Raw genomic sequence first — 13,007 nt, 5'->3', positions numbered from 1 at the left:
ATTGAACACATAAGTGCTCAGTGAGGGATGGTTATGCACAAAACTGTTCTTGAATAGCAGTTTTGACTCAGCTTTGTGTCTTTTTGGTGGTATTTCAGATTGATTAGGTAGCCTTCTTGACTTGAAAAACACTGCTTGATTTCACCTTATTTTTCTTTGCCTAACTCTAAGAAAGTTCATGTTATGTGTAATGTATTTTCCTTAATGGTTTGCCAAATAAATCAATTAGTAAGGTTTAGTTCATTCCAGTGCTTCTAGTAAGGACAATTAAAGAAAGAAGCACATGTCTGCATGTTGCATAATAGAGGAATTTTGAGTGGCATAGAGATGTGGGCTTCCACCACTCACTTGTTTGTTCTGGAAAATGCAGCTTTGTTGAAATGAAAGTACAGACATGTTACTTCTAATAGAAAGATTATGAGGAAATAACTCAGTTTATATTTTTCAGAATTTTAAAGAAAATAATAAAAGTACTAAGTAGTAAAATGAAAAACAAATAAAAATGTCCCCAATTTTCATACTTCTATAAAGTTGTCTTTTTAACACTGGTTAGGAATAAAACCAAATTTCAGAATATTGGAATATTTGTGTTTCTTAGGAAATTCTACTTTCCAACTTCTTCTAAGAAACTAATTGATTAGATTTGGATATTTTTAAAAAGTACTTGTTTATTTTGTCCAAATAGTGTGTTAGCTGATCTTTTCTAGACATTATGTACTTGCAAGTTAGTGTAGCTATGTGGCTTCTCAAATAGCATGCATTCATTTTTCCACATTTTGGCTGTAATCTCCAATCCCTGTAGACCAGAGGAGGTTATCAATGTTGCTGTATGAAGAGATCTGCCTTCCCTCAGCCTGGACTGCTTATTCCTATCCTCGTACTGTTCACTCTTTGCTACAACATAAAGGTTCACACAGGTAGACAGGATAACTTGATTCTGGTAAAAGCTGTCCTTTTGTGTTTTGGGTAGGTTTATTTTTTGTTTCTTTGTTTGGTTTGGTTTGGGTTTTTTTCTGGTTAATTTTGTACTGGTTTGGTTAGTCATTCCTTTATCTCTTGAATAGTGTTTGTACTCTCTGACCTGTGTTCATCCTCATGCTTCTCAAGTTTTCTTCTGCATTTTCTTTGTGTTTCTCCTAGCTTTACTCTGCCCATTTATCCGTGGTGAAAATATAGCCATCTGTGTGGCCCTGTGGCCTTTTCCTGCTGATAATACATCCAGTATTTCTTGAGCCTGTCTATCACATGAGAGGATGACTGTATCTAAAGAATTTGAGTTGATGCATTTTTAATTACCCTTTGCATCCCTCTTTGTTCCTCTTACTAATCTCTGTACCTCTCCCTGCCCCCCCCACCAATTAAAAATCCATAGAGACTAAAATTTCCCCAGCTGCTGCCATGCTAAGCGCACTCAACTTATTTATGAAAATATTTGGTGGTGTCTACTGACTTTGGAATGCTTGGATGTCTTGCAATCAAGTTAGAGTATGTGTGTCACAGTCATTTAACCAGAAGCATTGCAGGATTGCTTGTTTGCTGGAAAGACATGCCAGGGACTTGGATGAGTTTGACTATCAGGTACATTTGTTAGCTTGTGTAGTAACATGAACAGTGCCAGCACTATTAAGTCCTCAGAACTGCTGTTCACAAAATTACTAAGCCATTACTCTGTAAAATAATGTGACAGTGGTAGCAAAGGAGAAAGAGTAATGCACTAGTATTTATGACTGCTTTTTGTCATTGATACCATATCCTTGTGAGACCTCCTGCTGCCATTTTTCTTGCAGTACAACATGGAGTCATTTTTTAGTTATCTTGGGTGCACTGGATTTTCTCCAGATCTTTCATGTCACTGTCAGTTAAACTGAATAGTATTAAAATTTATATTCTCCAGCCTACAGAAGTTGCAGTCTTGGAGGCTTTCCCAGAGTGAATCTGAAGGACTTTAAAAACGTTGATAGCTACCTATTTGTTAAATCTCTCTATTTTGTCTAATTTGATATTTTTGAAGTCCTTTTGTGTACTTCTCTTATTGGATATTTTATGATGCAGCTTTTAACTGGCTAGTTCTGGCAGTGGATCAGTCTGTTTATGTGCTATCATTGTGATTTTTTTAGGTATGGCTTTAGTATTTTTTTGTCATTGTATGATATTGTAAGGGACCTATCATGGGCTCATGAGAGCTATATGGCTGGTTAGTGAGCTGGACAGAAATCAGAATCTCAGCCCTCAGTACTGCAACACATTAAAGTGAAAATTTATGACCAGCCCTGTGGAAATACGTGTTTTATAGTGTCTGTCTTGTATGGACATATTTATTGTTTTAAAGTGTTTTCTGAATGTAGCTAATGGCCAAGTTCAAATAGGCTTTACACAGACCAGGTTGTTACATAGTGATTATTAGAAGCAATTCTACCAGAATGTTTTTCTTATTGAGTACTTTATCATCTTTCCCTGTGAAAAGTTTGTATAAATTGTTATAGCAAAGGCACAGTGCAGGATATGCATCCTGTGAATGTGGGAAATTTTTAAAACATGTTTCCTGAGTCCTGTACAAATACAAGCTCTCAGTTTTCATCTCTCCTGTTTTCCTTTCACTTCTGCTCTTCCCAACTCTTCTCCCCCCTTCCCAGTTCTTTTTCTTCTAAGGATGCTTTTTTGGAGGTGAACACATGTTTGTGAGCTACACTGTCTCCAAAACAAACAAAATAGGGTGGGGAGATGATGAAGGGGAGGAGGACAGGGAAAAGATGCAGCTGCTCATTTTTAATTTTTGAAACTAGCTTTGAATTCTTGGCATTTGCTTAAGCTTTATAATACAAACTAGGGGCATGGCTGAAACACTGTGTCTTTGTTCTACTGTGGTTACCAACAAGAAACTCTTATAATAGTAACAAATAGATTGTTTGAATTCTTGTCTAAAATAGTGTCGATGGAAGATGTTTTGCCAGATGAGATTGCGTGCATAGACCATTGCCACAGCAGTGAAAGCTTTTGGAAAAGCAGCCAACTCCATATGTTGTATTTTATTCTGTGGTGCCAACATCCAAGTCAGTAGAAGGTATTTTCATTTATTTCACCTGCCAGGAAGTAGAAATCCCTGTAGCATTTCTTCCTGTAATTCTGTGGAACCTGCTCAAGCTGTGTGCCCTCACAGCAAAGAAGGCCAGCAGCATCCTGGCTGCATTAGGAAGAGCACTGCCAGCAGGTCAAAGGGCGATCCTGCCCATCTACCCAGCCCTGGTGAGACACATCTTGAGTACTGGGCCCAGTTTTGTACCCCCCAGGGCAAGAGACATATGGACATAGTAGAGTGAGTCCAGTGAAGAGCCATAAAGATGATCGGGACTGGATTGTTCAGTTTGGAGAAAAGAAAGACTTGGGGAGGCATCTTATCTGTTTGTATAAGTATCTTATTGGGGGGGGGAAGTAAAACAGGTGGAGCCAGTTCAGGTCTTCTTGGCAGTACTCAGCAATAGAACCAAATGCATTGGGTACAAACTGAAACATGGGGATTTCTACCTGAACACTGGCACGGACTGCACAGAGTGTGGGGTCTCTTTCCATCCTTGGAGATACTCAAAGCTGACAGACCAGGAGCCTGAGAAACCCACTGTAGGTGACCCTGCTTGAGCACAGGGTTGATCTGGTGACAGTCTCTGGAGGTTGCCATTCTCAGTGAATCTGCAATTCTTGTGTGCCTCTGATTTGGTGTCTAGCTGAAAAACTGGACTATGTCAGATACCACTAAACAAGTTTTATGCTCTCACATATTTTTCTGAGTGGTAATATTAGTGAAATAATATTATTAACACTATTAGAGAAAAATTTGTGTTTGAGGAACAAAGCTTGAAACAATGTGTGGAATGAGACGTGTTTGAGGCTTTGTTGCACAACTCTTCACATGTTAGTGAGCTCTTACCCACATAAGTAGTCTCACTGACGTCAATAGGACTGCTGCTGTAAGTGTTCACCAGTGCAAATAAGGGTTGCACAATGTGTCCTTGTCTGTGTAGTACAAGTGTATGTAACACAGTATTTAATTATCACTTCAAACCTCCTTTACTTCAGTAGCGTATTCTTTAAAATACCTCAAATTATACTACTTTTCCTAGGCTGTACTTTACTGACATAGAGATATCATTACATCCATCACCATACAATTGAGCACAGATAGCATCTCTGAAAAATTGTCTTTCCTTCTGTTCATTTATACAGCTGGAAAAAAGAGCTGACAGAAAAAAAAGGAAATAATTCTCTTTTTTGATAGTGTTTTAAATAAATTGGAGTTTCTAACTTTTTTCTGACAGTTTGATGGAGTCAGTGCTTTACTTCCAGTGCTTAATTAGTCTGAAGTTAGGCTTTCTATTCCCCACAAAAGAATTAAATAGGTTTTTTTACTTTTAAATATCAGTCAAAGTTCAATTTTGTATAAAGAGGCATCTTGTATCTATATTTTATAGTAATACAAAATGTAGAGTAAAAAGCGGTTTCCAAGATCAATTATATGATGCCAACTTTTTGTATTTCAACGTTATTGCTAAAACATCTGCTGTGTTTTAGTGTGCAGCGCTTTTGATGGTGTTGAGGGAAGGCTATGATGTACTCTCTAACATTCAAGTGATAAAGCCAGAGTCTCTGTCACAAAAACTTGATTTTTTTTTGGAAGATTTTTAGGAGTTTTTATATTTTAGAGGTTCCTTTCTCGTTGTAGGCATTTAAATTTTTGTCAAGGTACTTGAATTAGTTAGAGAGTTTTCTGGAACTACTGTAGGAATAGTTGAATAATTGCATATGGATACTTGGAGTTAAATCTCTTTGGAATTGTGAAATGTTGTAAGAATACAGTGGTAAATTAGAAAAATGAGCCTGTTCCACTGTGTAAAGAGGATGGATGTTATTCATTCAGCCCAGTGGTACCTTTACAGAGAGTTGATTTGTAGTGCTGAAAACTCTTTCAAGGTAATCCTTAAAGTATGAAAGAAAAAAATTAATTGTTTAAAGCTAAAATAAGAAAAATTGATACTGCAATTTGAATGGGCTATTAAAATCTTATTTATTTATTTAATAGGTACACCCATTTTGTACCTATTAGTAACCTGAAGAGACTAAATGGAAAATGCAATAAACTCTTTTACAGCTTAGTCTTTTATTTAAAATCAGATGTCTTTTTTAAAAAAAAGATGTGCTCCAGCTCAGCCTTCAGTTTGTTAGGCTTAATGTGCATCTAGCAGATGACATCCTTTGTGTTAATCAATAGGTCAGGATCTTGGCAGCACTTTCTATCTGTCTTAAAAGAAAAGAACCTGTAAATATCATCTCCAATCTTTAGATCAAATAAAGCACCTTGCAGCCTGCTCCTTGCATCCTTTCTGAAGTTTCCCGTTCAACAACTTATCAGGCTGGTGCACAGTAATCTCTTTGGACTTCAGCAAAGCTTTTGATGCTGTCTCTCACAGGATTCTCCTGGAAAAAATGTCCAGCACACAGCTGGATAACATTGTGTTACATGATGGGTGAGCAACTGGCTCACAGGTCAGGCACAAAGGGTTACAGTGAATGGGGTGACATCAGACTGGGGACTTGTCACTGGTGGGGTTCCACAGGGCTCCATCCTCGGCCCTGTGCTCTTCAACATCTTCATAACTGATTTGGAAGCAGGACTTGAAGGAGTTACAGAATTTGTGAAACTCGTCATCTAGACTAATTTGTATATTTTTCTAAATGTTTTATTTTAGCCATGATGACTAGAAAAATGCTGAGCTAGCATGGTTTGTTTTTGAAGAGCTTCCTTCCCATGAACCAGATCAAACATTTCTGGATGTGGCTGTGTTATATTTCTTCTATTAGTACTTTTTAGTGATGGATTTCTCTGGGTTTTGTACCTTCTCTTTTTGTAAAGGATGTGGCCTGTGTTTCTCTTTAAACATCCTAAGACTGTAAGTTTGGAGGGGATTTAAAGAGAATGACAAATCTGGTCTGTGGTGCTGCAGATATGGTCCTAGTACCACCGAAGCAGAGACTCTCAGGTGTCCAGTCTTGTTGCTAAGTAGCATGTTATTTGACTGTGTGTAGGTGTTATTTCAGAAGAGTCCTGTGCTCTGGGAAACTGTCCTAACATGTCTACCAACCTAAGTGTTAAGATGAAGTGGGGTGCTCCTTTCCGAAGAAAGAACATTCTCTGTCTCCAATTTAGTGAAATAACAGAGTGAGACTTGGCACAGGCATGTAATATCCCTTAAAGGTTTCATCATAGTGAATCTTGTTATAAACAGGACTGCACATTTATATTGGTAAGTATATTATAAAGCATTTACAGAACTTTATTCATGAAAGTTTGTTTTAAGTAATAAATCAGCAGTAAAACATTGGCAGTAAAGGGAATGGGACAACTTTTAAGCCAGAAGAGCTTGCTTAAAAGGGAGCTACTCCACGATTAGGTGTCAGGTGGGAGGAAGACATTACATCAGCCAGAAGGTATTACTGGAGAAGACATAAATCAAGAACTTGGTCCCAACACCTGTTCTCAAGGGAAGAGTTAAGGCACTCTTACCTTGCTTAATCATTAGATTTTAAGTAGTTTAATTTGCAGCTGTATATGGTCTTTTAAGAGATTAATTATGTGCAAGTTCTAAGTGACTTTACATTGTTCAAATGAGTTATTAATGTATTTTAGTATTTATTTAGTCTTCATTAAGACATGCATTACCCTTTAGGTATATTTTGGGCAGGAGAAAGGTACCCTGGCTCCATGTGTTGCACAAGAGAAAGAAAAAGGCAAATAATTATCCTGAGATGTTCCTTATACAGCTACAAATACATTTTAACCTACTTCAGTATAATGCATTACTTATAATTATGTTAATAATTATTTTTATCAGTAACCTTAAGATGATCCATAACTTTCTCAAGCAAATGCTTGAAATTATTTGATTACAATTTGCAAGTCCTAGAGCATGTCTGTAGTCCTTTTGTTAGCTTTTTCCAGAGTGTTAATTAAATTTCCAAATTTGGTTCCATCATGCACCTGGAAGGAGAATAAAGCTTTTTACAGACCCCTCGGAGTTACTCCAGTGTGCTAATGAGAATTGGAGAGAAGCTAATCTCAAATCAGGAAAGTAAGACAGAGTTTTAAAAAGCCCCATACATCGACTAATGGATAATATTACAGCATAACAGTGTACATGCAGGATTATGCCATTCAGACAATTTGAAGTGTGTTTTGAAACCCTATGAAAAATGAAAGTTCAAATGAGAATACGTTGACTCCATTAGGCATACATATAATTCCTATGGACTGATTATAGGCCTTTAGCTCTAGCTAATGAAAACTGATTTCATCAAGAGTCTTACATGATTTTTTGCTTTTTAAGTTCATACTGAAGCAGTGCTCAGAGCTGCTAGTACTGTGCAGTTCTTGAGTGTTAGATTTTGGGAGACATAAGCAGATGAGTATCTGCAGATGTCTAGGGCTCAGGCTTGCAAGATGCTGATAATATCAGAAAAACCACCATGAAAGTTGGTGGAAACTAAAGGCCCTTATGTCCATGCCTAGCTCAGCATCTGGCGTGTTCAAGTGCATCCATGGCTTTTTCATCAGGAGTATGGGATTTGAATTACAGGATACAGGATGCCGTGGTTGTTGATATTCTTCTGTATGAGCACATTCCAGCTCTGTTTAGCTGAGCTAGACTTTATTTTCTCTCTGAAAAACTTCAGCAGTGCTGCTGACATCCTGGCTGAGATGTCACATGGCTACTGCTGTCATTTACATGTATACAGAGCCTGCAGGTTTATGCAGTGACAGGAGGCTGGTGCAATTAAACATTCACCTTTTAATGAAGATTTAAAATGATTAATAGTAAAATTTATTATCTGTGAAACAAACATATGCCCTTTTAAAATACCCAAATCAGCAGTGAGGTGGTGAGGTGTTTTCAGGTACTGCTTTACTGGTTTTCACTGGCGATATGCCGGAGCCATGTGTTGGGTTTGTTCTAGCAATGCAGGTGGGATTTGGAGTAGGAGGGGCAAAAAAGGTGACTGGAGCTCCTCACAGACAAGCTTGTGAATTGATTTTTTAAGAAAAGAGAAGTTAAAGAGGTTTGACCATTCTGATTGCTTCTCATTAGTGATTATACTTTTTGCCAGACCAGTAATGTCAGGTTTCAGAGGGTTTGGGCACTTGGTCACATTACATTCCTGTGTATTTAAATGGATTAAGATAAAAAGTCTGACTTGAAAAGGATATTTCAAAACTGACTGTGCCTGTGGTTTTGAATCCCGATGCTTTGAACAAAGAAGGGATTGATTTAATGGGATTAATGCTTAATCCAAATGAAGCAATGTACACACATGCCTTGAATGTTTTTGAGAATAACTACAAATACCACTTATAAAGTTCTGTAGAAAAATACAGAGAGGTGATCTTTGTGTAAGTAAGAGATGGGACAAGACTGCTTTAGATAAAGGAGAACACAGGCAAAGCTGTGTTCAGATTAGGTCTTCTGGATGACTTTCAGATATTTCTACTCTTCTTTTTTCATACAAGTATGATATTTATTTTCAAATGTTGATTTTGAGGAAGTGTGACACTTCTCTCTTCATAATTTTGTTATTTCAGATGAGAAAAAGTATTTTCAAATTAGGCAGTTTTTCACTTTTATTTGAGGTATGGTTGTTTTCTGCTTCAGATGATGTTTTATCTTTATCACCACCATTATATTTCTCTTTCCCTTGGCTTGAAGGTTTTCTACGTGGTACAATATGTTGTTAGCTACTTGGAGATATTAAGACTTTGCCCATATTTGCTGTGACTCTGCGGCTCCTCTACTTTCAGGGAAGAATTGCTTCCTAAACCAAACAAGTTAATTTGTGTATTTTTTTTTCTGTCTGAATTACTTTTTTGTTGTTCTTGTTGTTAACAGATGCAACATTGACAACATTTATAGTTATTTCCTTTCATGTTTATTGGTAAAAGCCTTCTTGATATGCGAAATCCACCTGATTTCTTATAATGAATGACCAATGTATACCCTCACAATGTGTTTTCAAACCATTGGATCCAGTCTAAATGGGAAAAAGGTGTGCCAAATTCATCAAAGACTGTTGCAAAGGTTTTGAGGGAAGAAATGACTGCAGTCTTTCAGAGTGTAGCTGTCTGGGATAAAATGCTGACCCTTGATAAGTATTAGGCTGGCTCATCAGTTTTTACCCATTCTTCCCTGACTCCCCATGTGCCCCCCAGACTGGGAACCAGAAATTTTAGGTGAAAATTAAAATTCTTGCCTAATCATGAAATTTGATTAAGCTAGTGGTTTTAGAAAAAAGACCAAATATCACAACGCTAATGAAAAAATTGCAAGAATTGCTAATGACGTGTGTGACTCATGTTGATAAATGGAGCAGATTTTTAAACATAGCTCTAGGCTTCAATTCTTTCAGCTCATTCACAGTCAGTTCTTCTTTATACTGGGCTCAGTGAAGCTATTCTCAGAGGAGGGTGCAGTGTGACATGGATTAGGAGCCAGAGAGGAGAGCCATTAATCGATTCAGTACTACACAGGTTATCCAATATCTAAGAAAGGTTTTAAATATTTTAGGAAGCATAAAAAGCTGAAAGCAAAAATCTAGTGATTTTTGATTTTATTAATTTTTTTTTTCTTTAAAGGAAGGCTGTTGAAGACTGGCTCAAAAGCAAGGAATAATTACTGATAATTGATGTTTGAAGAGGTTTTGTTTCTAGGTTTATTTTTAAACCCAGCTATGCTATATCTGAGTTAGTAAGCAGTGCAAAGGAGCATTCTTATACACTAGAATTGGGTTTTTGTCTGGAATGGTTCTCGGCATTGCATTTTCCGAGCCAGTTAGTGATGTCCTGGGCAGGTCTCAAATGTTGCTCTGGGGTAGGGTCAGGCCAGGAATGGTTCCCAGCAGGCAATCAAACTTTCAGTTTTCCCTCAGCTTCATTGTTGGAGATCAAGAAAGCTTAGTAGTAAGAATGAAGCAGTTATAGGCCACTTGGTTTAATGTCAGTGAACAGCCCTACAATATTCAGTTTACTAGTCTAGACAAGCCTACAGTGTTTCCTTGTAGTACTATTATAATTTAAAGTAAAACTCACTGTGAGTTTTAAGACGCTGAATTTGGTATAATTTGTCACATCTGCCAAAAAACCATTTTCTTCCTTAAGATAGAAGTCCTAGTGTTTTATGCTTTTATTTTAAAGTGTTGATAGTCAGTCATTTTCCAAAGAGCATTTCTCTGACTTCTTAAGAGGACAGCAGCATATAAGACTGCAAGTGTTTGTTTTTTCTACCTCTCCTAAAATCCAACATAGACAGTATGAGGATGGTGGTAATCAACAGGGTGAATATTGCTCATATTTATTATAAGAATCTTTCTGTTCCATAAACTTTGTCCATTGTGATGCTTTATTCCTTCCTGGTCATTCAAATATACATTTTGTTTGAAACTATCTTCACACATTTGAGGCTTCTTGAAAAATGTCTGGGTCAGTACATGTAAAATGATCTACCTGCATAATACTGCAATCTGTAACAAGTATTTCCTAATTTTCTCTTAATTAGTTTTTTTTTTTTAGTGCTACAGATTTTGACTAATGAAGCTGTTGGTGTACTTACACTGGACAGTGGGAGAATGGTCTGTGAAAGCAGTTGATCTCTTTTAGGCTTCTAATTTACATTATCTTTAATGAAATGTAGGAGTTGTTGAAAAGAAACTTTGCTGGTAGATCAAAAGGAGAAACTAGGCTTGAGCAGGCCAGGCAATCACCTATTAAGCAGCCTGCAATGTTCACACTAGCTTTGTATGAGACAATGTGTCATTGCTAGTTTTGATTGTGGAGTTTGTGTGTATGTTTGCAGTGTGTTTTGATGCAGCAGGCTAACAGTTGAGAGCTGACTGATAAGTTGGCCTTAATCTATGTAGAAAATAGGTTTAAATTACTCCTTTTTAACTCTGCAAACATAGTTGTAAATCCTGTTCTTCTTGCTCCCATCTATAAATCACACATTGAAAAAGCACATCTGCACAGATGCCTTTAGTGAAATAAAAAAGGGTAATGTAAAGACTGTTTAGGATTTCTTGTATCAGCTCCATGAATCACTTTTCTGTATAAGGTTAAAGTAGAGTTTTTACCTTTAGGTTGCTGAAGTTGCATGATATCTGAATATTAAACTTAAGACCTGTAGACTGAAGTCTTATTTCAAATTAACATTTTATTGAATTTTGATGTATGTATTAGAAAACCCACAACATTTAAAGGTTTGAATCAGGAAACAAAGGTTATTTTCACTGAAGAAACAAACCAGTCCTTTCAGAAATCCAGTTGCTAATTTTACGATCTTTCATGTCATAGTTTCTTACTAGAAGCAAAAAAGGGTTTTTTTTTGCAGTCTAAAGACAACTTGGAAGTAGCAGACATTTTATGAAAAGTGTGCTTTGATTGTTTTTCATGTAGAACTTCAAGGGCAGATAAATTTTTGACGGCTTTGTGATGGCTAAATCTTTAAAATGCAGTAGTCTTCTGAATGATTCTTAAAACATGTTTCCTTGTCAAATTTTCTTGCTATGGAGTTAGAAATACTTTTTCAAGGTACTGCATTTTTCTCATTTGAACAAATTACTGAATTATATTAATGAATTTGATTTTTTCTGAATATGAGGTCATACCTGTATTGGCTTTAAAATCATCTTGTTCATTTGGCACTTGTACTTCTTTATAGCTGCATTATGATCTAACTTTACAAGCTATCACCTAAGGTTAAACAATCAAAGTAGTGGGGCTTTGCTTGTTTTCGCCCCACTTGCTGATTATCTACTTCTTTTATTGATTTAGGAGAAACCTTTTGTTCTTTACTAATGAAAATCAGGATGCTCACTCAATTAGCTCCTATTCAAGAGATTCAGATATGGGGAATTTCCTTAAGTGGCTATGTTGTTCTTTGAGGCTATGATATCCAACAGAAACTGCTGCCTTTGGATTAGGAGCAAGGGTAGTTTAAACCAGTTTTGGGCTGGTGGGGGCTGATGTGGTGGAGTGATGTGGTGCAGTCGGTGTGAGTAAAGTGGCGTATGTGGTTGATGCCCTGCAGATGGGAGCTGTTGGTTTGTCTTCTGGTGTTGCTTCCTGAAGACTTTCATAGTAAACATTTATAAGAGATCTTAAATATTACCATCATTGACTAGCACTGAAATTGCACTACTGCTCTGTTCATCACGTTCTGATACTGTGCAAAACATCAAATAGGAGAATTGATCGTATTTTGTAGCATGAATACTCTCTGAGTGTTGTTCAGAGGGGTGATTCTTTTCTGCTGAACCTTGACTGCTTTCTGTGGAGAATTTACTATTATATTTAAATACACAAAACACAAGAGAAGATGGTGTATTTGGAGTCATGAGAGTGGTTGTAACTCCTCTTCCCCTCATATCTCACTAAGACTTTTGCATTCGGGGTGCCTGTGCCCTCTGTGATAGATTGGAGCCAAGTCCCTCAGGACAGGCATTTCTTATTTCTTCCCCCTTTGGAAAACCTTAGCACTGCAGGGTTCACCTCCCTCTGGCCAGTCGTTTTGCTTGGGGGATTTGTGAAGTGTATAACCAGATTATAATTTTGTGAATTTGAAAATTTATTTATGAATGTCAAGGATCTGAGGTTCTGAATTTTTCTTCTTGTTCTAAAATGTTTACTGGAGTTTTCTTTTTGTTGCAGATATTGTAAATGCCTTTTATCTGCAATTATTTTCATTTTGATAACTAAATTACTAAAGTAATGGAAGCATGCATGTGAAAACAGTTTATATATCTAAAGTAACTTAAGTAATTCTAGTATTTGAAAATTGCATATGATTTTCATGTTATATAATACTTTGTGTTGATTTTGCTGCCATTTGCAGTGAGAATATTGAATTTGGTGCTCTATGAGACATCCCAGTTCACTTTCTTCTATCTCCTTCTAACCAGTTTCTTTATCAATATATCAT

The 13,007-nt window shown here is 36.8% G+C and overlaps 1 protein-coding gene across 4 annotated transcripts in view; it reads left to right on the top strand.

Moving 5' to 3' along the window:
* PDE10A (phosphodiesterase 10A) overlaps positions 1 to 13,007 on the top strand; it is a 347,833-nt gene that overhangs the window by 235,235 nt on the left and 99,591 nt on the right. The window lies entirely within an intron of this gene.

Source organism: Corvus cornix, chromosome 3 (genome assembly GCF_000738735.6).
Source record: "Corvus cornix cornix isolate S_Up_H32 chromosome 3, ASM73873v5, whole genome shotgun sequence".
NCBI classification, from domain to species: Eukaryota; Metazoa; Chordata; class Aves; order Passeriformes; family Corvidae; genus Corvus; species Corvus cornix.
This window is presented reverse-complemented; position numbering and strand designations above follow the sequence as displayed.